The following is a 26,976-nucleotide window of genomic DNA, read 5'->3' on the forward strand; positions in this document are numbered from 1 at the left end:
TATTTGACTTCTGTCATTTGGCATCATGTTTTCAAGGGTGGCCCACACTGGAGGATGAGTCAGCACCTCGTTCCTTCCTACTGTCAAATGATGTCTCACTGTCTGGCTTTCACACCTTTTGTTTACTCATTTATCAGCTGATATTCACTGGATTGTTTCTACTTTATAGGTATTTATGGCTAATGCTGCTATGCATATTCGTGTTCAAGTTTTTGTGTGGACTCCTGTTTTCTTTGGGATACTTAGAAGTGGAATTGTTGGGAATATGGCAGCCTTATGTTTAGCATTTCAAAGAACTGCCAAACTGCATAATCTAATCGGAGGAATTATATCTCAAACTTAAAATGCTGAATATTTTTTTTTCCTTCCATGTTTGTCTTTAAAGAGTTTAGCCCTACTAGTAAAATTCCCTCTGGGGTTACTCTCTGTATGTCTCAGACCTTCAGTGAGGACCCTCTACTCTGGCTGGGGCAGTGGGGGGGGGGGGTGCTGCTAAGAAGTTTCTAATCCCTGCGTCAGTACTGACAATGGCTCAGTTTACAAGTCCTTGGTCATTCTTGGCCTGGCCTTGTGGAGAATTGCTCTTTGAACGCACAAAGATATATAGGGAAACCTATAAAAATGTCTGCTGCTTTTTCTCTCTGTGGCTTCTTCCTTTCTGGTATCTGCTCTGGAAATTCTAGCTGGCTGGGCCTTCGTGAACTCTGGTCTCTGTCCTCGACTCAGCGAGACCACAGTTCTGTGTTCCACAAGAAAGCCATTCTATGGAAAGTGACTCAGAAATCTAGAGAAACTGTAGGGCTCACTTATTTGTTTTTCTTCACTCAAAGATGACAGACTCTTCTTGTCCACATGAAACAATCCTTTCATACATTTTGTACTATTTTCTATGTTTACCCAAGGAGAGTAAATCCTGTATATTTATTCAGTCTTGGTTAAACGCACTATTTTGCACCTCCCCAAATGGATTTCATGGGCAATTTTTCCAGCAGAACTAATTGTGAATTCTTTTCCCTCCACTTTATAATTACAAATAAGATTTCATAAAGTCACCAGAACTTGGGTCATGATAGTCCACAACTCCTTTCCAAAGAAAAACATTTGAGCTCATCTCTTCTCCGAAGTATTTTCAGAATTATTAGAGAGAGAGAGTGGTTTCTACATTCCCTTAAGAAGAGCTTCTTCCTGGGGCGCCTGGGTGGCTCAGTCAGTTAAGCCTCCGACTTCGGTTCAGGTCAGATCTCACATTTGTGGGTTTGAGCCCCGCGTCGGGCTCTGTGCTAACAGCTAGCTCAGAGTCTGGAGCCTGCTTCCGGTTCTGCGTCTCCTTCTCTCTCTGCCCCTCCCCCTCTCATGCTCTGTCTCTCTCTGTATCAAAAATAAATTAAAAAAAAACATTAAAAAACAAAAAAGAAGAGCTTCTTCTTCCAGTTCACTGGTGAGCCACCTTTGGAGCTCTGGTGGGGGAAATTCTAGAGTGGAAGCTCAGGGAGCTCTCTGTAGATTTTCATCAGCAGGGTCTACCCAGCATTGTGACGCTAATAAAGCTAACAAAGTAATGAGAAAGAAATAACTACAGAAGCTGAGTTTCCCCTACCACGCCACAGCAGAGGATAATTTGACAGTTCAGCGCTGCCTGTTTGCCAAAATACTTCTGTGGCTCACTTCTCATTATGGAAAATAGCCCTGTGGGGGCATGTCACTGTGTCTGGGTGACAGGGGTCTATGTAGGAAAGCACAGCTCAGCGTGTTTGCTGCTGGGCTTGGCAGGCAGTGACTGACAGGAGGTGTTGGGAGGATTTCCCGTTCAAAGGCTCTCTTCAACCCCACACACTGTTCAAGCCTAAATAAAGACATCACTGGAAATGTCCTTCTGCTACTCTGGGCTCAGTCCCTTCCTCCCTCCCTTTCTCCCTTCACTGCTTTCATCAAATATCTATTGTCCCAATTAAGAAGATAGTTGAGGTACTTCAAAATGCTTCAAAGAGCACCCAGTACAAAGATAAAGAAGCTTGCAGCAAATAATTGAAACATACTGAGCCAACTATCGCGGAGGTGAATTCATGGGAGGAAAGAGGTGGAAGCGAATCAGCTTTGCAGGGAATGCACCAGAGCTGGGCATTAAACCGCCCGTAGAAATGCACTAGGTGGGTGAGTTAGGAAAGGATTCTCCTTTGCAAACACACAGGACCCGAAGTTCTCTGTGAATTCTAAAAGTTGCAAAACTACAATGAGATATCACCTCACACCTGCCAGTATGGCTAAACTTAACAACACAAGAAACAACGGGTGTTGATGAGGACACTGAGAAAGGGGAACCCTCTTACACTGTTAGTGGGAAGGCGAAATGGTGTCACCACTGTGGAGAACGGTATGGATGTGCCTCAAAAAGTTAAAAATGGGACTGTCCTATAATCCAACAATTGCACTACTGGGTATTTACCCAAAGAATTAAACAATACTGATCCAAAGGGATACATGCACCTTGATGTTTATTATCCACAATAGCCAAAATCTTTTTTTTTAATTTTTTATGGTTTTTATTTTTTATTTACTTTTGAGAGATAGAGAAAGACAGTGTGAGCAGTGGAGGGTCAGAGAGAGAGAGAGAGGTACAGAATCTGAAGCACGCTCCAGGCTCTGAGCTAGCTGTCAGCACAGAGCCCAACAAGGGGCTCGAACATATGAACCGTGAGATCATGACCTGAGCCAAGCTGGACACTCAACCGACTGAGCCACGCAGGCACTCCCACAATAGCCAATTTCTGAAAAGAGCCCAAATGTCCAACAGCTAATGGATCGTTGGGGAGAGAGAATGGATAAGGAAGATGTGGTATACACACACACACACACACACACACACACACACACACACACAGGAATATTACTTAGCCATAAAAAGGATGAAATTTTGCCATTTGCAACAACATGGATGGAACTAGAGAGTATAATGCTAAACAAAATAAGCCAGTCAGAGAAAGACAAATACCATATGATTTCATCCGTATGTGGGATTTAAGAAACAAAACAAATGACCATAGGGGAAAATAAGAGAGAAGCAAGCCAAGAAACAGACTCTTAACTGTAGAGAACAACCTGGTGATCACCAGAGAGGAGGTGGGCTAGGGTGAGTTACACAGGTGGTGGGGATCAAGGAAGGCACTTGAGATGAGCACCGGGTGTTGTAAGGAAGTGTCAGATCACTAAATACTATACCTGAAAGTAGTATTACTAACAGGAATTGAAACAAAAACTTTTTAAAACATTACAGGTAGTTAAATAATGCTAGAAAAAAAACTAAAGGAGGTATGGGAATGGGGGTGGGGGAAACGTGGGGGTGGGAGGAGGCTGAGAGAGGGTTAAGGGGAGAGGCTTCCCTACCTTACACAGGAGTTTGGACTCTGTTCTGTGTAGTTTTCCTCAGACTTCTGTGATGTGAACCACAAGAAGAAATAGGTTTTACATCAGGATCTCCTAGACAAGCATAGAATTGAAACAAAAGTTTCATGAAACACTTTTTAACCTCTTAAGTACCTAAATTCCTCTTAATTCCACTTCATATTATTTCATGTTTTAGATACTGGTTATGATTTTATCCCGGAGTCTCCTTTCAGGAAGATCCAATCTGTGACAGTGGGTATTCCTGTCTTGATCTAGATCTCAAAGAGCTTTCAGCATCTCACTCCTGAATGTGATCATTGTTAGGAGTTTTTTAGATTTACTTGTCAGACGAAGGAAGGCCTATTCATATTTAAGTAAGAATCTTAACACAAAAGTTAGGTTCCATGAAACATTATTAAGCTGTTTATGTTTTTTCTCTATTAATTTATTAATGGCCACATTAAATTGCTTGATGTTTCTAATGGTAAAAAAGCCCCTTATGTTCGTGGCGGGCTGTGATGTATTACTTGTCTTGCATATTTATGGATCTGATTTGCTCGCATTTGCTTAGAACTTTTAAAAATTTACATAGAGGAGAATTCACTCTTGTTGGTGTACAGTTCTATGAGTACTGATAAATATATTGAGTCGGGTAGCCACCACCACAAGTCAAAACATAATAGGCAGTGTTCGAATTTCCAATCATCTCCTAAATGTTATTTTAAAAAGTTTCTTTGAATCGGCATTCAGATAATCTCCCTATGTTAAAATTTGCTATTATGTCTCTGAAGACTCTTGTTAGACCTCAAGTTCCGTTCCATCTTTCTCAATCTGCTTTGCAGTGTATTTGTTGAAGAAACTGGATCATTTCATCCTGTGGAGCTTCCCATAAGCGGAATTTTGCTGAGTACTGCCCTGTGGTTGTTTTTTAACATCTGCTGTTTAACATATAATATATTGTTCAACATATTGTTCTCTCCTCAGTATTTTTTCCTAAATCGGATCTGGAGGCTTGATCAGATTTGGGATTGATTTGGGTGACTAGTTTCCACATAAATTTGTTTTTTCCATCAGGATGTATGGGGTGTTTACTTGCAACTTTTTGTAACGTTAGCAGTAGCTAATGACCAGTGCTTTGTACAAGAATTATTTATGTATTACACAATGATGATGTTCCAATTCTTTCATTTCTTCTTTATTCATTCTCTAAAATACTTCTATAAAGGGAAACTTTGCTTCATCTACTTTTTTGGTGACCTAGTAGTGTGGGAAGACATGATAAAATGCTGAATTCTTTCCTTTTATTTTCAAGTTTCCAATGGTAACCAAGGTTATTTTTTTCTTTCAGTATCATATTGCACTCTATAGTTTTATACATATTTCATGTGCTTAAACTCATAGCAGAAATTAATTTTAGTGAGGCTCAAATTACAACATTTTAGGCCAATAAAGACTTACTTGAGTTGACCTCACATTTGTTTAGACGTAACATTACTCGTGTTGATGGGGTTCTTATTATCTGGTACTAAGATATTCCATGATCACCTTGTATATTTCTTACCCCTTACTAGGAATCAGTCATTTTGATAGGAGCTCTGCTTCCTTTAATAAGAAATGGCATTTCAAGACTACAGTGTGTGAACTATGTGTTTTTTGCTACTGGTGTATTATGATATGTTTTTGAGGCATCTTTAGGGAGCAGTGCTAGAAAGTAAGCATCTGTATATGTATGTTTATATTTATATATGTGTGTATGTATGCACATGTGTGTAAATCTACCTGTATCTAGAGCTATCTATCTATCTAGTTACCTAGCTAGCTATTTTCTTTTTTATAATTTTTTTTATGTTTATTTATTTTTGAGAGAGAGACACACACAGTGCAAGTAGGAGAGGGACAGAGAGAGAGGGAGACAGAGAATCTGAATCAGGCTCCAGGCTCTGAGCTATCAGCACAGAGCGTGACATGGAGCTCGAACCCACAAACTGTGAGATCATGACCTCAGCTGAAGTCAGATGCTTAACCGACTGAGCCACCCAGGCACCCCTAGCTAGCTATTTTCTATCAGACATTTTAGTATGAATCCCAGGATTCCAAGACACAGGGATAATAGAATACCATATACTTACTCATTTGATGAATCCCTAAGTATACATACCCAACAGTCTCAAAAAAAAACACAAACAAATAACAGCACTATTACCAACAATACGCTTACTTTATACAATATTTTTTTATTGCTGTCCCACTTAGACATGAACAGTCCAGTGATTAAGGTTTTAGAATCAGTTTCATTCTGAGTGACTAGTCACCAAATGGACAAACGTTTAGAAACATTTGTTCAATATCACTTTTCAAGTTTTCAAGAATTGATTCCAAAATCAATTTTTGTTCCTCCTATCATATTCCTATTTCACCCCCCAACTAAAGTGAAGTACACACACACACACACACACACACACACATGTGCACCCACACCCCCCCCACACTTCTCACTTTCCTTTAGAGAAGTAGTAACAAGCTATACCCTTTTCTACCCATTATTTTAAGCAATAAGATACTCATATTCTTGGGGGTGCCTGACTGGCTTAATCAGTGGAGTGTGCAACTCTTGATCTCAGGGTTGTGAGTTCAAGCCTCATGTTGCTTGTAGAGATTAGTTAAAAATAAAATATTTTAAAAAATACTCTTAAGAACTCTCCACATTAAAATATAAAGACATTCCTGGTTACTTTTCATGATTATTTAGTACCCCGCTGTGGATTATTATGATTTATACATTCTATCTCTGAGTTGGTGACTGCTGGCTACCTTGTTTCAATTTTGATATTCCAAATATTCCTGCAAAGGATGCCTAGAGCACATTTTATTTATTTACTTACTTACTAACTTATTTATTTACATCCAAATTAGTTAGCATATAGTGCAATAATGATTCCAGGAGTAGAGTCCAGTGATGCACCCCAATATGTATAACACTCAGCTAGAACACATTTTCATATTTTTTGCCTGTGCATTTTTTGGCATCAACTCCTAAAAGTGTAATTGTGCCATCACCAGGTAAAGGAATATGTAAATCTCCTAGAAATTATTGCCTTTTCCTACAGGTGTTTATTAATGAGCATTTTCACCAGGGATACTTGAGAATGACCGATTTGCCCCACAACTTTGGCAGTGGAACATGTTGCCAACCATATCTTGTGCTGTCCATCTACTAGGTGAGAAATGGGACCTTTTCACAGTTTTAACTTCATCTCTCTTATTCTGAGTGGATGTAAGCATATTTTCAAATGGCTCTGTTATATAAATTTTCTTTCCTATAAACTTAATGTTCATATTGTTAATCCATTATTCTAAGTGATGTTCTCATTTTTCTCTATTTTTATAAGCCCCTTATATATTAAAAATATTGAGTCTTTATAATACAGTTTGCAAATACTTTTCCAATTTGGCAAATTTCTTTTTACTTTGTTTGCTTTTCTTTTTTTGTAACTATGCAGTTTTTATTCCTGTGGTTCTACATTCATCTATCATTCCACGTATGACCTCTAGATTTTGAGTAATAGTTAGAAACGTTGTTCACAGTTCCAGATGACAAAGGAACTCTGCCCAAATATTCTTGTATTATATTTTCAAGTTTAATTTTGAAATAAGAATAGATCCACAAAAAGATTGCATAATTAATCAGAAAGATCCCATATGTCCTTCACCCAGATTCCCCTAATGGCAGCATCTTATTTAATTATAGTACAACATCCAAATAATGAAATAAACATGAGTACAATCCACACCCTATTCAGATTTCATCAGGTTTATATGCATTCATTTGTGTGTGTGTAATTGTATGCAATTTTATCACATGCATAGATTTGTTAATCACCCACACATTCAGGACACGGAATTATTTCATCCTCTCAAATATCCTAGAAACTTCCTCTTCAGGCACACCTATCCCCGTCCCCCAACACTTTGTTCCTAACTGCTGATAGTCACAGATCCATTTTTATCTCTACAATACTGTCATTGCAAGAATGCCATATAAACCGAATCCTACCATATATGACATTTTGAAATTGGCATTTTCATCCAGCATATTGCCCTGGAGATCCATCCAAGCTGTGACTTGTATCAATAGTTTGTCCCTGCTTTATTGCTGACTAGTATTCCATGGTTTGGTTTGGATATAATGTAGTTAAAGCATTCACCCATTGAAGAACATTTGACTTGTTGTCAACATTTGGCTCTTACAATCAAAGCTGCTGTGATCTTTCATGTAAACGTTGTGTGAACATAAATTTTCTCCAAGGTATAAATGTACAGGAGAGTGACTGACAAGTAGTACAGTAAATTTATATTTAGTAGCTTTTTTAAAAGAAACTTTATTAGTTTTCTGATGCTGCTTTAGCAAATTACCACAAATTTAGTGGCTTAACCACCTCAAATTTCACATCTTATGGTTCTGGAGGCCACAGGTCCAAAATGTGTCTCATTGGACTCACATCAAGCAAGCGGCAGCCTGTGTTTCTTTCTGAAGGCACTGGGAGGGAATCCATCTCCTCCACTTTTTCGGCTTCTAGAGGCTGCCTGTATTCCTTGGCTCGTAGCTCTATTCCTCAATCCTCAAAGACAAAAATGGCACATCCCACCGACTCTTATTCTGCCCCCAATCTTCGTCTCTGAATGAAGCTAGAAGGGGTGACTGGGTGGCTCAGTTGGTTAAGTGTCTGACTCTTGATTCAGATCAGGTCATGATCTCACAGTTTGTGAGTTTGAGCCCCACATCAGGCTCTCTGCTGTCAACGAGGAACCTGCTTTGGATTTTCTGTCCCCTTCTTTCTCTGCCCCTCTCCCACTCACATCTGCTTTCTTTCTCAAAAGTAAATAAATATTTAAAACAGAAAGCAGAGAAAGTTCTCTGCTTTTAAGGGCTCCAGTGATTAGATTGGGCCCATCTAGATTATCCAGGGTAATTCGGTTCTCAAAGCCCTTAACCTTGATTATATCTGCAATGTCCCTTTTGCTAAGTAATCAAACATATTCACAGGTTTAGGGATCAGGGTGTGAATATCTTTGGGTACTATTATTCTGCTTACACAGAAAGTGTTGAACTATTTTCCAGAATGGCTCTGCCGTTTTATAATCACAATAGCACTGTAGGACAGATCCAGTTTCTATACATCCTCATCAGCATTTGATACTGTCACTATTTTTTCCCAATTGTTATGGTAGTTGTATAGTAATACCTCATGATTTTAATTTGCATTTCCTTAATGGCTAATGAAGTCGAACATCTTTTCCTGTGCTGAGTTGCCATCCATATGCTCTCCTTAGTGAAACATCGCTTCGTGTATTTTATCATTTTCTAATTATTGATTTATTTTTGGTTCAGTTGTGAACAGAACTTTATATACAGTTTACATAACCTAAATATGAGTCTTTGGTGATGCATATAATTTGCAAACATTTTTTTCTAGTGTGTAGCTTGTCTTATCACTCTTAATAGGCTCTTTTGCAAGTAAAAGCATTAATTTTGATGAAGACTTTTATCAGTATTTTCTCTTAGGATCATGCTTTGGGCATCACATCTAAGGCATCTTCATCTGGCCACATGTCTTGAAGGTTTCCTCCTAGGTCTTCTTCTAAATGATTTTGTGTGGGTGCATTTTATACTTAAAGATGTGATCCATTTTTAGTTAATTTGTATATAAAGTATACACGGTTCATTTCCTTTGTCCATGAATGTACAATTGTTCCAGTACCATTTGTTGAAAGGATATTATTCATCAACTGAATTGTTGCTTCTTCATAAAAAATCAGTTAGACATACTTGTATGCAACTATCTCTCAGATCTCTATTCTGTTTCATTCATCTCTGTATCTATCCCTCTGACAATATCACACTGCCTTGATTATTGTGGATATACAGTAATGATTAAAATCAGGGGGACTGATTCTGCCAGTTTATTCTCTTTCAAAAAGAGCAATGAGTGGATTCTAGACTTATCAGACATTTACACGCACTCTAAATGTTGTATGATTAAAAGAGTGATGTATTGGCAGATGTACTATTAGAACTTAATGGAAAATCTGTAACTAGACCTTATTGCATATTGAAATTTAGAATACAACACCAAAAAACATCTCAGATCAATAGAAAATACAGACCTTCATATTAGTGGTTTGGGAGTAGCTGGAGAAAGATAAAATGTGGTGACCCCCTGAATGTGCACCTGGTTTTCAAAAGGAATATCAAATTTTAATGAAATAGTGAAAGTATCAGAAGAAAATATGGGTAAATATTTCTATAACATGTGATCTGGGAAATATCTCAAATCCATTATTCAAATTCCAGAAGCAACAAATAGAAATAAATAGATAAGTTTGATTATATTAAAAAATGACCAAAAAATACTATATTCAAAGTAAAAGGGAAAACTACATGCAAAGGGGGAAAAGACTAGCATTAGTGAGACAAATAAATTGCAGAATTTCTGTTTGTATTTTTAATTTTCATTTTTAGAGAGAGAGACAGAGAGAGAGAGCATGCACATGCACATAAGCAAGGGAGAAGAGGGAGAGGGAGAGAGAGAGAGAGAGAGAGAGAGAGAGAGAGAGAATCTTATGCAGGCTCCACGCTCAGCATGGAGTCGGACATGGGGCTCGTTCTCATGTCTCCATGACCAGGAGAACATGACTTGAGCTGAAATCAGGAGTCAGATGCTTAACTAACTGAGCTACCCAGGTGTGCCTAACTTCCAGATTTTCTTGACGTAGAGCTTTCATAGGGAAAAAGAAAGCCAACTTCATGGAAAATGAGGCTAAGAAATTTACAGAAAAAGAAATGAAAAGGACTAGTAAACCAATGAGAAGATGTTCATGTTTGTTTATACAATAAGAGAAATGCAAATTAAAATTATAATGATATATTATTCCTCATCCATCAGAATGACAAAAATCTCAAAGTTTGCCAAGTTTGCCAATGAAGCTGTGCACTCTTATATATTGCTGGTGGAAATGCAAAAGGGCACAATCTCTTTGGAGAGGAGTTTGGCAATACCTTGGAAAACTGCATATCCACAGTTACCTTTCAACTCAGCAATTCATCCTCCAGAATCTCTCCTGAAAATGCACATTACAGTGATTGCAAATTCCACAAAATATCACTTATCACTGCTTTAAAATTTTCATGGTTTTAAAGACTTACCATCTTGTTATCACATGTTTGTGTTTAAAAGAAAATATACTATCTTTCACAAATTAGCTTTTAAAAAATATTTTGATACCCTTCTTTCATGTTATTTGAAATTCAAAATAAAATAAGCATCACTCTTAGGGGTGCAGCTTTCATAAACTTATAAGATCCCTCCTTTCCCCAACACACGTATACACATGTACAGGCGCATATTGAAAATTGTTTAGACTGACTTCCAAGTGAATATATATCATTATGGGGTGAGAGAAGGCATGGCTTTGGCTAAATGTCAGGGAAAAGTACTGGCACCAGTAAGCTGAGGACTATGGATATAATTAAGTCATAACATATTTGAGCAGCCTTCATACAACCTTTCTGAAGTGGAGAGCAAAGAAAATCCACCCTCCTGTTATAGGAAAAGACTGTATTTTGGTCTGAATTATTGAGCTTGACTATCAACCAAATTCAACTGAATAATTCTTACTCTGAATAGTTCTCTGTTGGCCTAAGCTTTAGGTTGGGACATGAAATGTTAGCACTGCTTAATGTAATGAGGAGTGAAATGTGCGTAGCTTGGACTGGAATTGGGCAAGTAAGCACCTAGGGTGCAAAATTTGAGAAGCATTTGTTTAGAGAAGAGGGTAGGTTCGGGGCCTGCCCTGAGGGCCACTGCTCCCCAGGTTGTTTACTCTGAGCACCTTACTCACCTCACCTTAGTTTGAGCTTTGAAACTGATGCCCATGGATACAAAGCGTTTGGTTAGTTCATGTGACAGAACTAGAGTTAGTGTTGGTTACAGAGCTTGAACTAATACAGATTCTCTAATGCAGATCTGTAATCTTTCCTCCTATATTAGGCTCCCTTCACCCTTGGCACTACTCCGGGGAAATTCTCTCAAGACAGAGTGCCTTAGCCTGCATAAGACCTTGAACCCCAAATTGGTCATGACATGATGACCATAAAGAGTCCAGTAAGATCTCACCCACAAAGAGATAATCACACTGTTCAAATAGAAAAATGTTTACAAGATGAATCAACAAGTAAACAAGGAAAATGATAATCCTTCATAATGAAGACCAAGAAACTTTAAGTACTAATAAAATTATTATGAACAGAGCTATTAAAAGCAAACAGTGACTATCCTAATTTCCAAATCCCTGCCCCCAACTAATGATTAAAACATAGAAAATCCAAGGAAAGAAGTAGTTTTACCTTTTAATACTTGTTAAAGATTTGAAAGAAATAGCTCTGCATTTTTTCCAGAATACTCTAAAACTTAGGGTTTTTAATAAAACAAAAAAAAATCAACCCTGCAATCCTTATTTACACAAGAGAAGCAAATATTTATGTTCTCAAATATTTATATGCCTTTCCTTATCACAGAAAGTCTGAAAAAATCAAAATGCCCTTCAAGGGTAAATGGATAAGTAAATTATGGTACGTCAATACAATGGAATACTACAAAGAAATTAACTTAGATGGATCTCAAATGCATTGTCATGAATGAAAGAAGACTGACTCAGAAGACTATTTACTATGATTCATTGACATTTATATGACATTGCAGAAAAGGCAAAATTACAGGGGGAGAAAGTAGACAGTGGCCGCCAGGGCTGGGGTTTGGAGGAGGGGTTGAGAAAAAAGAGATATGAGGAATTCTTTGAAGTGATAGAACTCTTTTGTATCTTGTTTGTGTTGGTGGTTCTTAACTATATGTATTTGTCAAAAATCATAGAATTATACACTAGCAAAGATAAATTTTACCGAAAAATAGTTTATTAACTTTTTCAGTATAATTTGTTTTTTTATATTTCTAACTATTTCATTACATACATCTAAAAAGTTATTCAGAGAAGAGATCCATAAGCTTTATCAGGCTGTTGAAGGCGTTTGTGAGAAAAAAAAAATTAAGAACCTCTCCAGTATGGTGTGCTACCCTTGGCTATTGCCTTGTATCTTGTCAATTCCAAATGTCAACCAAAAACTCTCATCTCTCAGCTGTTTGTCATGGATGTGCAGACAGGAGACAGGATCACATTGTACGTGTCTGTGTGTGACACAGAAGACTCGCTTTCATCCCTATCATGTTGTATCCCTGGCTCAACACTACCCTATCTCCTGTGTACCCTTAGAGTTTGACCCAGTGGTTGTCTCCCTCTTGATTCCTGGGGAGATGTCCATAGGCAGACCTTTCCACTCTACTTTGTGCTCTTATTTTCAGCCTGTGACTTGGTCCATAATCTTGGTATCTTGTTTGTTCTTTGATGCTCTTAAGACACACTTTCTGAATTTTTCTACCTTTGCTGTTTTTGTTGCTAGTGAAACTATTAATTTGAAACACCTAGTCTGACACTGCATAACCATGCTTTAATGGTGTTTCAGTTATCTGGTATTTTATTTTAGTTACTATGTACTATTTTATCTAATTGACTCTTTTAAAAAGCAAATCTATGTCATTCTAAGTGAATGGACACCAATGATAGAGAATGATTGATTTCCTCTATGATTGATTAAATCTCATATTTGGTGATCCAGTTCTAAATACTTATCCAACTGCATTTCTAGTTGATGTTTCAGTCCTGACTAGATACCAAGACCCAGCAGAATAAAAAGCATTTAATAAATTATAGATAAAATTTTGAGATTAGACTTTTATATTTTAAATATTATTTCTATGCTGGTCCCCAGTTCTATTCATCTATGAGGTTCTTAATTACACTTCCAATTCAATTAGGAAAGAGGTAAAAGTAATTCTATGCCTTAAAAGGTCTTTTCTGAGCTCCAGAAATATGTTTTCATGTTGTACAGTGAGGTTTGGAGATTGGGGGAAAATCCTTTATCCATGTGTTCCTAAGACAGTTAGCATCATGACAGTGAAGTAAAAGGCAATTTTTCACATCTATGGTGTTATGTTGAGACCATAATGAGGTAAAGGAAATTAAGGGAAAAAAAAAACAAAAAGTTAAGAGCAAGAGCCTAGATCCAGTCAGAAACCTTGAGGAGATAGATTTTTCAATCACATTTTGGAGATCTTTCTAGAAGCTACAGTTATTCAAAGATCAAGCTGTCTCTGCTGCAGGTGGCTCTGATCTCTTCATCACTACAATGCTCCACCCAGGCTGCACGGCCATTCCCAGAGAGGTTTGAGAGGCAAGTTAGAATCACAGGACACATTGGGCTGTGGGCACAAGGGTCCTCTCCAGCTCCAAGAATCAGTAACTCTTCCAAACCTGAGAATCTGGGAGGTTTGACTTTTTTTAGTTGTCTAATGTATTCAAATTAGATATTAATTGATAATCAGATTTTATTTATCTGCTTTAAAGTTTAGAGAGTTGGGTTAATCATACAACTTAGTTCTTCATACAGCATTTCCTCTGGTCTATGCCAAGCTCTCCCTTATTTATTAATTAAATGATTTATTTATTCCTTCTTATTTCTATATACTCTCTTCCCATTGCCTTCTCTCACATTAGGCAATATTCTAATATATTTAATATATATCTTCCTATTTATATGAAAAACTGTATCCTTGCAAAATAGTTATTCATTTTGAAAAATGCATATTGTTGTTTTTTACATGAACTCATTTTCAATTTACACTAATGGTATTATGTAATATAATCTCATTCCATTTCTAACTTTTTTACTGAGCACTCATTCTTCACTATCCATCCATTTTGCTATATTTGGTTCGTTGCTTCCAACTATGGTATAGTCCTCCATGGTGTGAATTGCACCATATTTGACCAACCCACTCACTATCTACAAAAATAAAATGAACGCAACCTCATCTATTTCTTCTTTTTGACTTGGAAATAAAGACTTTGGCGTGTATATTAGTCAAGGTTCTCTTGAAAACATAACCAATAGTGTGTGTGTGTGTGTGTGTGTGTGTGTGTGTGTGTGTAGAAATTTATTATAAGCAATTGGCTCACATGATTATGGAGGCTGGTAAGTCCCAAGACCTGCAGAGTGAGTCACAAACCTAGAAATTCATAAGACCTGATGCTATAGTTCCAGATTGAAAGATTAAGACCCAGGATCAAGACCCAGGAATAACTGATGTGTTTTAGTTCTAGTCTGAAGGAAAAAAAAAAAAAAAAGCTGATATCCCAGTTTCAAGACTTTCAGATAGGAAAAACTCTCTCTTACTCAGGGAAAGATCAATTTTTTTTTTTCTCTCTTCAAGCATTCAACTGATTGGATGAGGCCCACACATAGAGGGTAATCTGCTTTACTCAGTCTATCAATTTAAATGTTAATCTCATCCAAAAACACCCCCACAAATACACTCAGAATAACATTTGACCAAATATCTGGGCTTCTCATAACATGGTTAAGTTAACACATAAAATAAACTATCACAGCATGTAAAACCAGAAGTGTAAATGGCTGAATCAGGAAGCATGTGTACCCTTATTTTGATCACATACTGTCTGCTCACTCTCCTGATTGGTATATTGGTCTTCTTCCGTTCACGGTGAATCAGGGTTTAGTTCCAGAGTTCCTAATCCCTGCTAACACTTAGAGTCTTCAGGCCTCCTAAATTTGCCAGTCTCCAAGGTTTAAACAGATACTTCGAAGTTCAAAGAGATATCTCTGTTGTTTTAATTTGCATTTTTCTTATTTACTAATGAGTCAGAGCAGTTTGTCATGCACATGCTATCTGGTCTTCTCTCCCTAATTGTGATTTTAATGTATTTAATTTTCTAATATCTCTAAGTGATTGCCCCATTTCATTTGTTATTTATTTGTATTTTCTAATTTTTCTTGTTCAGTCTTGCCTGAGGTCTATTTGGTTAATCTTTTCAAAAAACAAATGCTGGTCTTTTTTTTTAATCTTCTCTATTGTTTTTGTGGGTTTTCTTTCAAATACCCCCCACTTCTAATAGTTCTCTCTTTTTTTTTTACCCTCTTTGAGAAAAGTAATGATGGTTTATTCTACATAGGATCCCCTTAAAAAACAGCAAGGGACCTGGCACATAGTATATATACAATATAAGATTGTCAGATGACTGAATTAATGACAAAATATATTATCTTTGAGGTATAGCAATTCATTCTGTTTTCTAAATTGAGTTTTCTGCAGCAAAATATGGGTATAATGACTTAGGTATGGCCAAAGGGGAGAAATAGGACAAACAGCTTATATTGAATGTGCCTAAGGTTTGATTACATCCGCTGAATGCAAACAGGCTTAGGAATATGGAGAGTGAGGATGGCAATTCTCTCTTCCAAAAATAATACCAAAGGATCAGCATACACTGTACTTGTTCAAGACTATTTTTTGGAGAAGTTTTAGATTCACAGCAAAACCAAGGGGGAGGTATAAAGATTTCTTACATACCTCTGCTGCACATATGCACAACCTCCCCTATTTCAAAATCTTCTACCAGAGTGATATATTTGTTACAATTGTTAAGCCTACATTGACACATTATCATCACCCCAAGGTCATAGTTTACACTACAGTTTACTCTTGGTCTCCATTTTATGGGTTTGGACAAAAGTATAATGGTATGGATAAATCATTGTGGTGTCACACAGGATATATCATTGTGGTGTCACATAGAAGTTTCACCTCCCTAAAAATCCTCCGTGCTCTGTATATTCGTCCCCCTTTCCTCCCAACTCCTGGTCACCATTGATCTTTTCACTGCCTCCAAAGTGTGCCTCTTCCAGGATGCCATATATTTGGAATCATATTGTATATGGCCTTTTCATATTGGCGTATTCCATTAGAAGTATGCATTTAAGCTTCCTACATAGTTTTCCTGGCTTCATAGTTCATTTCTTTTTAATGTTGAATAATATTCCATTGTCTGGATGTACCACAGTTTACTTATCCATTTAGGTACTAAAGGACATCTTGGTCGCCTCTAAGTCTTAGCAGTTATGATAAATAAACAACCATGTGCAGGGTTTTGTGTGGACATAAATTTTCATCTCCTTAGGGTAAATACCAAAGAGCACACTGGCTGGTTGATATGGAAAGTGTGTTTCATTTTGTAAGAAACTACCAAACTGTCATCCAAACTGGCTGTACCATTTTTCATTCAGTCTAGCAATGAATGGGAGTTCCTCGCCAACATTTGCTCCACATCCTCACCAGGATCTGATGTCAGTGTTTTGGATTTTGCCCATTCTAACAAGTGTGTAGTGGCATCTTGTTGTTTTAATTTGCATTTCCCTGATGACAGATGATGTGGAGCCTCTTTTAATAGGCTTATTTGCTGTCTGTATATCATTTTTGGTGAGGTGTCTGTTGAGGTCTTTTTCCATTTTTTAATTATGATATTTGATTTCTTCTTCTTGAGCTTTAAGTGTTCATTGTTTATTTTGGTTAGCAGTTCTTTATCAGATGTGTCATTTGAAAATATTTTTTCCAATCTTTGTCTTGTCTTTTCATTCCCTCGACATTGTCTTTCAGAGAACAGAATTTTCAATTTTAATGAAGTCTGTTTTATCAATTATTTATTTACTAGATCATGTCTTTGGTGTTGTATCTAAAAAGTTATCACCATACTCAAGGTTATCTAGGTTTTTGCTTTGTTATCTTCTGGAAGTTTTGCACTTTTGTGTTTTACATTTAGGTCTGTGACTCTATTTTTTTTTTTTTTTTATGTGTGTGAAGGGTATAAAGTCTGTATCTAGATTCATTTTTTCCATGTCGATATCCAGTTGTTCCACCACTTGTTGAAAAGACTATGTTTGCTCCATTGTATTGTCTTTGCTCTTTTGTCAAAGATCAGTTGGTTGTATTTATGTGGGACTATTCCCGGGTGCTTTATTCTGCTCTGTTGACTTATTTGTCTATGTTTCTGCCAGTACCACACTGTCTAGATTATTATAGCTGTATAATAAGTCTCAAATTGGGTAGTATCAGTCCTCCAACTTTGTTTTTCTCTTTCAATATGTTGTTGGCCATTCTGGGTCATTTGTCCTTTCATATAAATTGTAGAAGCATTTTGTCAATATCCACAAAAATAACTTGAGGGGATTATGATTGGAATCGCACTGACCCTATAGATCAAGTTGGAAAGAACTGGCATATTGAAAATATTGAGTCTTCTTATTATGAACATGAAATATCTCTCCACTTCCCTAGTTCTTGTATTGTATTCATCTGAGTTTTGCGGTTTTCCTCATATAGATCTTATATGTATATTGTTAGGTTTATACTTAAGTATTTCATTTTGAGGAGTGCAAATGTAAATATTATTGTATTTTTATTTCTAATTTTTTTGAGACAGAGAGAAAGAGAGAGAGAGAGAGAGAGAGAGTATGTGTGTGTGCCTGAGTGGGGGATAGGGGTAAAGGACAGAGGTAAGAGAGAGAGATAATCTTAAGCAGGTTCCAGGCTTGGTACTGAGCCCAACACAGGACTCAACCCCCTGACCTTGGAATCACGACCTGAACCAAAATTAAAAGTCAAATGCTCAACTGACTGAGCCACTAAGGCACAGCAATATTATTGTATTTTTAATTCCAAATTCCACTTCTTCATATCTACAAAGGTGATTGACTTTTGTGTATTGACTTTGTATCCATAATCATTTATTAGTTTCATGAGGATTTTTAATCATTTCTTTTGGATTTTATATATATTGTCACCTGTGAGCAAAACTAGTTTATTTCTTCTTTTTCAATCTGTATACATATTATTTTCTTCTCTTCTCTTTTCCTTTCTTTTCTTTTCTTTTCTTTTCTCTTCTTTTCTTTTCTTAACTTACTGCATTAGCCAGAACCCACAGTACAATGTTGAAAAGGAGTGGTAAGAAAAGATATCCTTGTCTTGTACCTGATCTTAATGGGAAAGCATCAAGTTTCTCTATTAATTATGATGTTCATATAGAATTTTTAAAGCAGGCTTAATTAAAACTCTGATTACCAGAAATTTAATCACCAATAATAATGAGATGAGTTCTGTGGAGCTAACTTACAATATAAGGATCAGATATAGTTTTGCATATCACAAATCATGAGGATCCTAAACCTAGACATAGAATTATAGACAAAAATATGGCATAAATTTGAGATATCAAGGACTAGTATAAGATTTTTATGCACTAGTAATGCACAGGGAAGTGGATATTAAACATTAGCCAACAAGTTTAATGATAGACCTTCCCATTAAAGGAATAATGGGACACCATGGAACATTTCTGGCAACTGCATTTTTTAAATGAGAGAGAACTTTCCCAAGAGTACAAAGTCAAAAAGTAAGTTTATTTCTAGCAAAATAACACAAAGGAGAGTCAAAACACCAAAGAATATGAAAGTTTCTATCATGCATAAAGAAAAAGTGCTGATGGCTCTGTGCTAAAAGGTTTCAATAAAAATATCTAAAGTACCTAATATATTTTTATCAAGGAAATAAATACTTAGCGTCTTAGTCCATTTAAAAAGCTAAAGAACAAACATTTAGTTTTCATAGTTCTGGAGGCTGAGAAGTTCAAGGTCAATAATTTTGAATCAAGATAACTTTAGGGTCTCCCCTCAAAAAGAGAATGGCTAAATGATATGATAAATATATTATCTTCAAAAAGTAATGCAACATCAAGAAAGATGGAGGCCATACAAAGGACAATATTGTCCTGAACTTCCATTTAAAACAATGACAATATGACACACTCCAGCGTAATTGCACTCGACCAGGCAATGGAAAATGGGGATGCAAGGGGATTTTGTTGCATGGGTGTGTGGTCTGTGCTGCACTTAAAGCCACTTATTCTGATGCTTAAGAAGGTCTTAAGCTTTTCTAAGTGGACTACAGGTCAGAGCACAAGTCACAAATCACAAGTCAACCTACTAATCTAGATGCAAGATCAGAGAGCAAGCAAGAATATCAAGATCTATGTCATAGAACACCACTACCATACAAATATTAAAGGTGACACAAACAATAAGTTCAAAATATTGCACTCTACAATTCAACCTAGCAACCCTACTCAAAGGTCCTTAGTCTTTGGTGACCATATTCATAAAGGGACTCCTTGGAGGTATATATCATTCTATGGGCAGAGGAAGACTCCAACGTGAAGCTGAGAGGAGATGGTGCCTAAGACATTTGACCTCATCTTCTGTAATGGTGGTCAGACATGGAGAAGAGAAATTTAGTGAGAATTTCACCCCTAACATATAGCATGTGCAACATTTTTGAGGTTATATTTTGTCTATGATACTTTTTTAAACTGTTAGTGAAACATACAATTTGTTCCAGTTTGTAGATGTTTCTAGGAGTTATATGAAAGAAGTATTCCCACAAAGGTGGCATATCCAAGTTAGTGACCTAGAGGACCCCAAAATTAAAGTACATTTAATCTGAGTGTTACACTACAATGAAGAGACCTTTAAAAAAAGTCTTAGAACTAGAAATCCCAAATAAGAGAAACAGTTACTATTAAAAATATGAGGTAGAAGAATCCCCTCAAATGGAAATATAGAAGACCAGAAATACTGATTATAAAAATAGTGAGTATCAGAAATCTTAGTACTATAAATACTGAAAGATGGGAACAAAGAGTTCCAGTGTTGGAAGTGTTCTTGAGAAGTCCTTCCCACCTACAAGGACTTGTACACAGGATAAAATCTACGAAGCACTTGTGAGTCCTCCTCAGTGATGTGAAATATCCTGGAAGTTATTATCATGGAAACCAAAGAGGTTTGCCTCTCCTTAACCTTTCACTAAATCCTCTTTTTTATCACTCTCTTATGATGATATTGACCACTGGTTTTTCAAACAAAAGCCTCTCTTAGCAGATGGCTTGCACCGTTTTTCAAGAACAGCTTAAAAGCTGAAACACTTCCATTTTCCCATTCATTGACATGTCAATCTTTAAGAGAGGATCTCTGGTTTTCATGTTGAATAAAACCAGTTACCAAGATGCACATTCTTAAAAAAATAATAATTACAATTAATGTCTCCATTTGAGAAAATGCACAACACGGGCTGTGGAGAGAGGGGGTGTTTGGGGTCTCATTGAAAACCTGGGTGCTCTGTTCCGCCAAGTGCCCAAAGGTACCTAAGCCAGCAGATGGGGTATCAGAAAACCAAACACAGCCTAGATGCTTAAGCATCAAAAATGTGGCACCTTTTGGGAATTCTGCTCATTTGTCTTGTTGATTTCATTTTGAAGCTTGATGTCCAACATCCTTAAACAATGTCTCTGGTTCTTTTGTACCTTGGACAAGTCTCCAGTAATCTGTTTTAATCAATGAAGTGCAATTAATATTTCAATGTGGGCAAATAGAATATAGAATCAGAAGAGGACAAAAGCATGTGTGACTACAACCAACTCTTTGGTCTTTGGGGAATTCAACATTCTGAATCTTAACTCTTCCATCTTTTAAATGGATCCACAGTACCTACATAACAGATGATGATGATGATGATGATGATGATGATGAAGTAAAATGTTAAAAGAATGCCTGGATGGTCCAGGATTAGCATAAGGGCTCAGGTGAAGATTGTATCTCAGAACTGTGGCCTCCCACTGGGGATCTTGTCAGGCCTCAGATGCTGAGAACACTGCTCTGGGTGTCATCTGTCCCTTTCCTGCTTCAAGCTCCTTATTACCCATTCTGAAGTCTGTGAAGTTAGTACTTAACTGAGCCAGGGTTGCAACAAGCTATATGACTCTCAAACCTATTCTAGCAGCACACAGTCTCTAAGGTGTGAGGCTCAACATAAGTACATTCACACTTACAGATATTATGTCAATTACATATGTATTACTATATATAATATATAATAACTATATATATTACACCTTCTATGTAGTTTTTAATGTTTTATTTATTTTTGACACAGAGAGAGACAAAGTATGAGTGGGGAGGGGCAGAGAGAGAGGAAGACGCATAATCTGAAGCAGGCTCCAGGCTCTGAGCTGTCAGCACAGAGCCCAATGAGGGCTCGAACCCACGAACCATGAGATCATGACCTGAGCCAAAGTTGGGCACTTAACTGACTGAGCCACCCAGGCACCCCTACACCTTGTATGTATTATACATGTATGCTTCTTTGTCGTATCTTCTCTACAGAATGTTAAGTTCCATGAGGGCAGAGATCTTGCATTGTTAACTTCTGCACCCCAACACCCAGAACACTGCTTCACCCAAGTATGCAAAATGTTCTTTATATTGCGTCAAATAGTTCTTCTAATAGTTTTCTGGGTGTTTGCCATGGCTCTTCTAGGCATTTCTATAAATGTTTGTTGAGTAAATGAGTGAATACATGCATGCATAGATTAAAATAAAACTTTGCAAATTATATTTGTATATGTACTATGTGAGTTTCAGAAAGAGACAAAAGTACTATTTGACCTATGATAGTTTTATGTTGACATTTCTTTCCTCCTGAGATATTAAAATGTATCTTGTTGACCATCAGTTTCCAAATGGAGTATGCAGGTAAGAGGCATTCATTCATGAAGGAGCCTGACTTTTCAGGGGAATGCAGATGGGGGCAGATAAGGCAGGAAGGCATTTTTTAATAATGCAAACTAATTACCAGTCCTTTTTCAGAGACCACCTTTAAAGTCCTTAAAAAATTGGATGCTATTTTAGACTATATTGATAGATCCCCAATAACTATAATTAAGTTTTTCCTCCCTAGGGAGACACAAGGGATCAATGACATTTTCTAAGGCTTCTTGCGATTGTGTAGCAGAATGTATCTCTCAAATGCTGTAATTTGTGAGGACTTCAATACAAGACTTAATGAGGATTTGGAGACAGGCAGACTGAATAATCATTTAGCTGACAAAAAGAGTGTTAACATATCTAAAAAGGGTGTAAGGTTAATTGATATTTGGCAAAATGAAAGCCCTACTTAATATATTTTTCTTGCTACAAATTAGAGATTTACTTCTTGAACCTCATATCAGCATGGCTTTGCTCATTACCTCCTCTGTTCACACATTTTGGTTTATGTTTCCAATCCCAAAGGAGCCAAAATGGAAGAGGAAGCTAGAAGTGTTCTCTTAAATAGTCATAGAACATAGGGTAAATTTGTAGTATAAAATGTATATATTCATAATTCAGAATTTGTAGAACATGAAAATTTATAGGGAAAAGGGAGAAACAGGCTACCATATGCAAACATTTTGATGTATTATGTTTTAATTTCATTTATGCTTATTGTTAGCACATTTTAGATGTTATTGCATGTACAACTTGCAAATTTTGTTAAAGTCTATTTATTTTGAGAGAGAAAGAAAGCATGAATGGGAGAGGGGCTGAGAGAGGGAGAGAGTCCCAAGCAGGCTCTGCACTGTCAATGCAGAGTTCAATGTGGGGCTCGAATCCACCTGAGCTGAAGTCAGACATTTAACTAACTGAGCCACCCAGGCATCCTAAATTGTGCATTTTTTAAAAAACTAACTCAAGGAGTAATCCATATTTTAATGGTTAAATCATGAATCAGGAGCAGATTATACTTTAAATGATCATTTCCTTATTGCTGAGAACTTAGAATTAGTTTCCTTTTGCATTTTTATTAATGCTTCATTGAACATTTCTGTGACTATTTGTTTCTGAATTCAGGATAATGTTCTTACTCTTCAGTCCCATCAGTAGAATGCACAGGTCAAAAATTCAGAGCAAATTTAAAACTCCTTTATCAAACTTCCAATATTTTTTTCTTTAAGAAATTGTTTTTAAGTTTATTTATTTTTGAGAGAGAGACAGAGAAAGAGAGAGGAGGGTAGAAGCAGAGAGAAAGGGAGAGAGAGAGAAAATCCCAAGCAAGCTTCACAGTGTCAGCACAGACCCCAGTGTGGGGCTCAAACTCATGAACCATGAGATCATGACCTGGGCTGAAACCAAGAGAACACTTAACTGACTGAGCCACCCAGGCATTCACCCCCATATTTTTAAAAATATAATTTATTGTCAAATCGGTTTCCATACAACAGCCAGTGCTCATCCCAATAAGTGCCCTCCTCAGTGCCCATCACCCACTTTCCCTTCCCCCCCACCTCCCATCAATTCTGTTTCTTCTCCCTCCCTCTCTATTTGTAACTATTTCCCCCTTCCCCTCCCCAATGATCTTCTGTTAAGTTTCTCCAGATCCCGATATTTTTTCAAAAGAGTCGGACCATGTACTTTTACTTCCTATAATAGAAATGCAAATAAATTCTTCAAGACTGAGTCTTTCATGGAACGTATTTTACCAACTTTGACTTTAAACTTACCCCTGTTCACACCAGATGGCACCTCAGGCAACCTAAGAAAAATTTCTCTCTCCTCTCTCCTTTTTTTTTTTTTTTGCATTATATTTTGCTCTAAGAGACCTAAAACACCATAGACTTCTGCTCTGCAGTGTATGTGGTGGTGCCAGCGCTGGCTGGAATCACATCACGTGCAAGCCAAAGACATATGGACAAGGACCCAGAAACTGCAGGAGAAAAGGAGGAGACCTGCAGAAGCCAGTTTGCACTGAGGCCAGAGGTCACGTGGCCCCAGAAGCAGGGAGAGCCTGAGACAGAAAATCATGCCAGCTGAAGGGGTTTACACTCCCCAGGAGGTCTGGTCGCACTTTCCCCTCTTCTTATAATCAGCCCCCTATTTCCTTAAGCTTCTCTGAGTGTTTCTGCTCCTTGCAACAAAAAAAATCCCTGACAAAGCACATGTCAGTGCCAAAAAGGGACAGCATTTTGTATATAACTGTTTCCAATTTCTCAAGAGCTTCTAGAGAAGCCAAATGTAATGGATATAGGATTACGGCTTCAGGGCTCACATCAGCTTGAGAGCCACTTATTCAGTCTCTATGTATAAACATAAACACACACTTATATATGTATGTATGTGTGTGTTTTATGCATATACACATATAAGTGCATGTCTGTGAGTGTATATATCTACATATACATACACACTCATGACTGGTTTTCTGATAGACTCAACAAAGATTTGAAGACCAATGTTGGTTACCTGCAGGTATGACTTGATGCTATCCTCCACTGTCCTGAAACCCAAAGAGAGAAAGGAGAAGCGATTCTATCACTTCACCTGTGGAAATATCATAAAAGAATGTAGACGAAGCTTATAGCTAATCTGTAACTTAACCCAGAGACTTTTAAAATTAGCTTCCTGGGAAAAAATAAGGGAGGGTGATATCATGGCATTAAAACAATAAAGCCTATAATAAACCATTAATATGCTACACAATAGTTTTTTTTCTGCATCAGAATTAGCAGACTGCTGATCACTGAGAAATAAGAACTTAGAGGTTATGATTCCTCAGTGTGCCTGGCAGGCATGCGGGTTGATGTGAGTGTCCCCCAAGGATTATAGCTACAGCAGTTCTTCATGGTAGGGATGAGCATACTTCCATCTGTGAGAGAAACAGAGGCAATGCTACCTGGTTAGCCGGTAGGCCCTCTGTTAGCAAGTGATAGAGCTGGAAGATGAGCCTGGAGCCACGGGACCCCAGGGGCCATGCATTTTCCCCTCTTCCATCTGACTTACACATGTTTCTATTCCCGTTAAACCTGGAAACACAAAGTGCTTCTGTACTCAGGGTCTTTTTTGACTTATCCTTAAGCCAAACGTATTTTTGTAGGGCTTGCTTTTCTATGATCAAGGATTGAAACCTATTCCTCACTCACTGTGTCCTTATTCCCCTAACTCACACTCTGCCAGACTTCCTAGCTTTTGAAATTGCAGAATTTTGAGACTAAGATATACAATCACTAAGATGAAAGGCTGAAGGGACAAGACTCTTAAAATATGAGTTTTCTGAACCATGCCCGCCTTTAGGGCAGCCTCATAGTGAAGGCAAGAGAAGTAAAGTAGAAGGGGAAAATGGAAAGAGCCTTTCAGATTGTATTTCTGCGTCCAGGCTTCCTCTCCCCATCCCACCTCCACCATGGCTGGTCAAAATGAGTCTTCTACTCCTCCAGATTCTACGGAATGTTTTTAAATTATCACTACTTCGACTCTCCATTCACCTACCTCGGAGTTCAAAGGAAGATTCACATTACTGATTTTTCTTACCATGAAACTTTTATTTTCTAGCCCGAGTAAATTGATGTTCATCTCCAATTGCCCACATAATCTTCAGGCACACTCATTCTATGTCGATGTGCTCTACAAGACATACGGCTCCACTGTGGGTGAGATGGGATGTAGTTGCTGAAATGAAATGTAAAAACCAAGAGGCAAAATCACTGCCGTGCTCCCTCACCCCATTTCCAAAGGGTCACACTGGAATTTATCCTCCAAAGTAGTCTCTTAGACTTTATCTCACCCTGGGGCACCCCTTAGAGGGTGCTATTTGGAGATGCCAGAATTAATTTTCCATCAATAAAACATTCTACTTTATTATATCTGTGACTTAATTCATTTACTTATTGGGCAAACATTTATGGAGTGACCTTTATGTACTGGGCACTGTGTAAGTCGCTGAAGGGAAAAGATAATGAATTTTGTAAGATAGAGATTCTGTTGGTTGTAGGAAGAAGGAAAGTGGACAATCATAGACGGCTTCAGGTGAATACTTCAGGGTGCCTAGAAAGGCACATTCATTGTGCCCAAAGTGTATTGGAAGAGATTTAGACATAGAGGCACTTTTAATTTAGTATTTGCAGAATAAATTGGAGAGGTCATGCACAAAAGCACTAGAACCAGAGTGGATGGGAATGCATGATTCTTTTGATGGTAAAGCCTGGTGTCAGAAGCCAGGAGGACATATGGGGAGCAGCACAATGATCATGGGGGACTGGCCATGCCTAGTGAGGCAACACACCAGCGCCACACCATAGAGAGTCCCCTAAGCAGTGGTAAGAGCTCATCTCTACCCTGCTGGTCACTAACAGGGTGGGGCAATGCAAACACTGATGCCTTTCTGGTGACTCTCAGGGCTATATTTTCCCTGGTCCAGAGCTCATTATAGGTGGTGGATGTTAACTTCCAGATCCTGCAAGCTCCAGGAGGGGGCTCTAAATTCCTGGCTTGCAGGAGGAAATAAGAGGAGAAAAGAGAATCCCTGTTCTGCTGTTTATTAACTGTGAGATCAGAACAAGTAAATTAACTCTCTCATACTCTGTTTACATATTTGCATATTGAGAGTGAACTGGGCTGCCTAGATAGGTAAATATCTCAGTGTATAAAATGCCTTGCTCACTGTCTTCATGGAGATAAAGCATGCTGTGATATTTACCAAGATTCCCTCATCGCTGCCCCCTTACCCAGGCTTTCCACCTTCACCACCTGTGTCAATTCTGAGCTTGGGAGTTGTGAAAGCCACATCTCTAGCAATAGGCTGAAGATTTGGGAGTCAGTGTATGAGAGGAGGCAAGCGTTGTTAGACTCTAGTGTGTGTATGTGTGTGGGGGGGATATCTCTTGTGTGTGTGTCCTTCTATCCTATTCCCTGATGTCTGGGGGCCTGATGATCAG

The 26,976-nt window shown here is 37.6% G+C and overlaps 1 long non-coding RNA gene across 1 annotated transcript in view; it reads right to left on the reverse strand.

Annotated features, from left to right (window-relative positions):
- Positions 1-26,976, reverse strand: part of LOC115272774 — an 83,415-nt gene that overhangs the window by 9,841 nt on the left and 46,598 nt on the right. Inside the window, exons 3-4 of the long non-coding RNA XR_003900453.1 lie at positions 25,574-25,711; positions 3,382-3,474 (exon numbers count right to left, since the gene is read on the reverse strand). This is a non-coding gene — a long non-coding RNA (uncharacterized LOC115272774). The remainder of the gene's footprint in view (positions 1-3,381; positions 3,475-25,573; positions 25,712-26,976) is intronic.

This window comes from Suricata suricatta, chromosome 2, assembly GCF_006229205.1.
Source record: "Suricata suricatta isolate VVHF042 chromosome 2, meerkat_22Aug2017_6uvM2_HiC, whole genome shotgun sequence".
Taxonomy (NCBI): Eukaryota; Metazoa; Chordata; class Mammalia; order Carnivora; family Herpestidae; genus Suricata; species Suricata suricatta.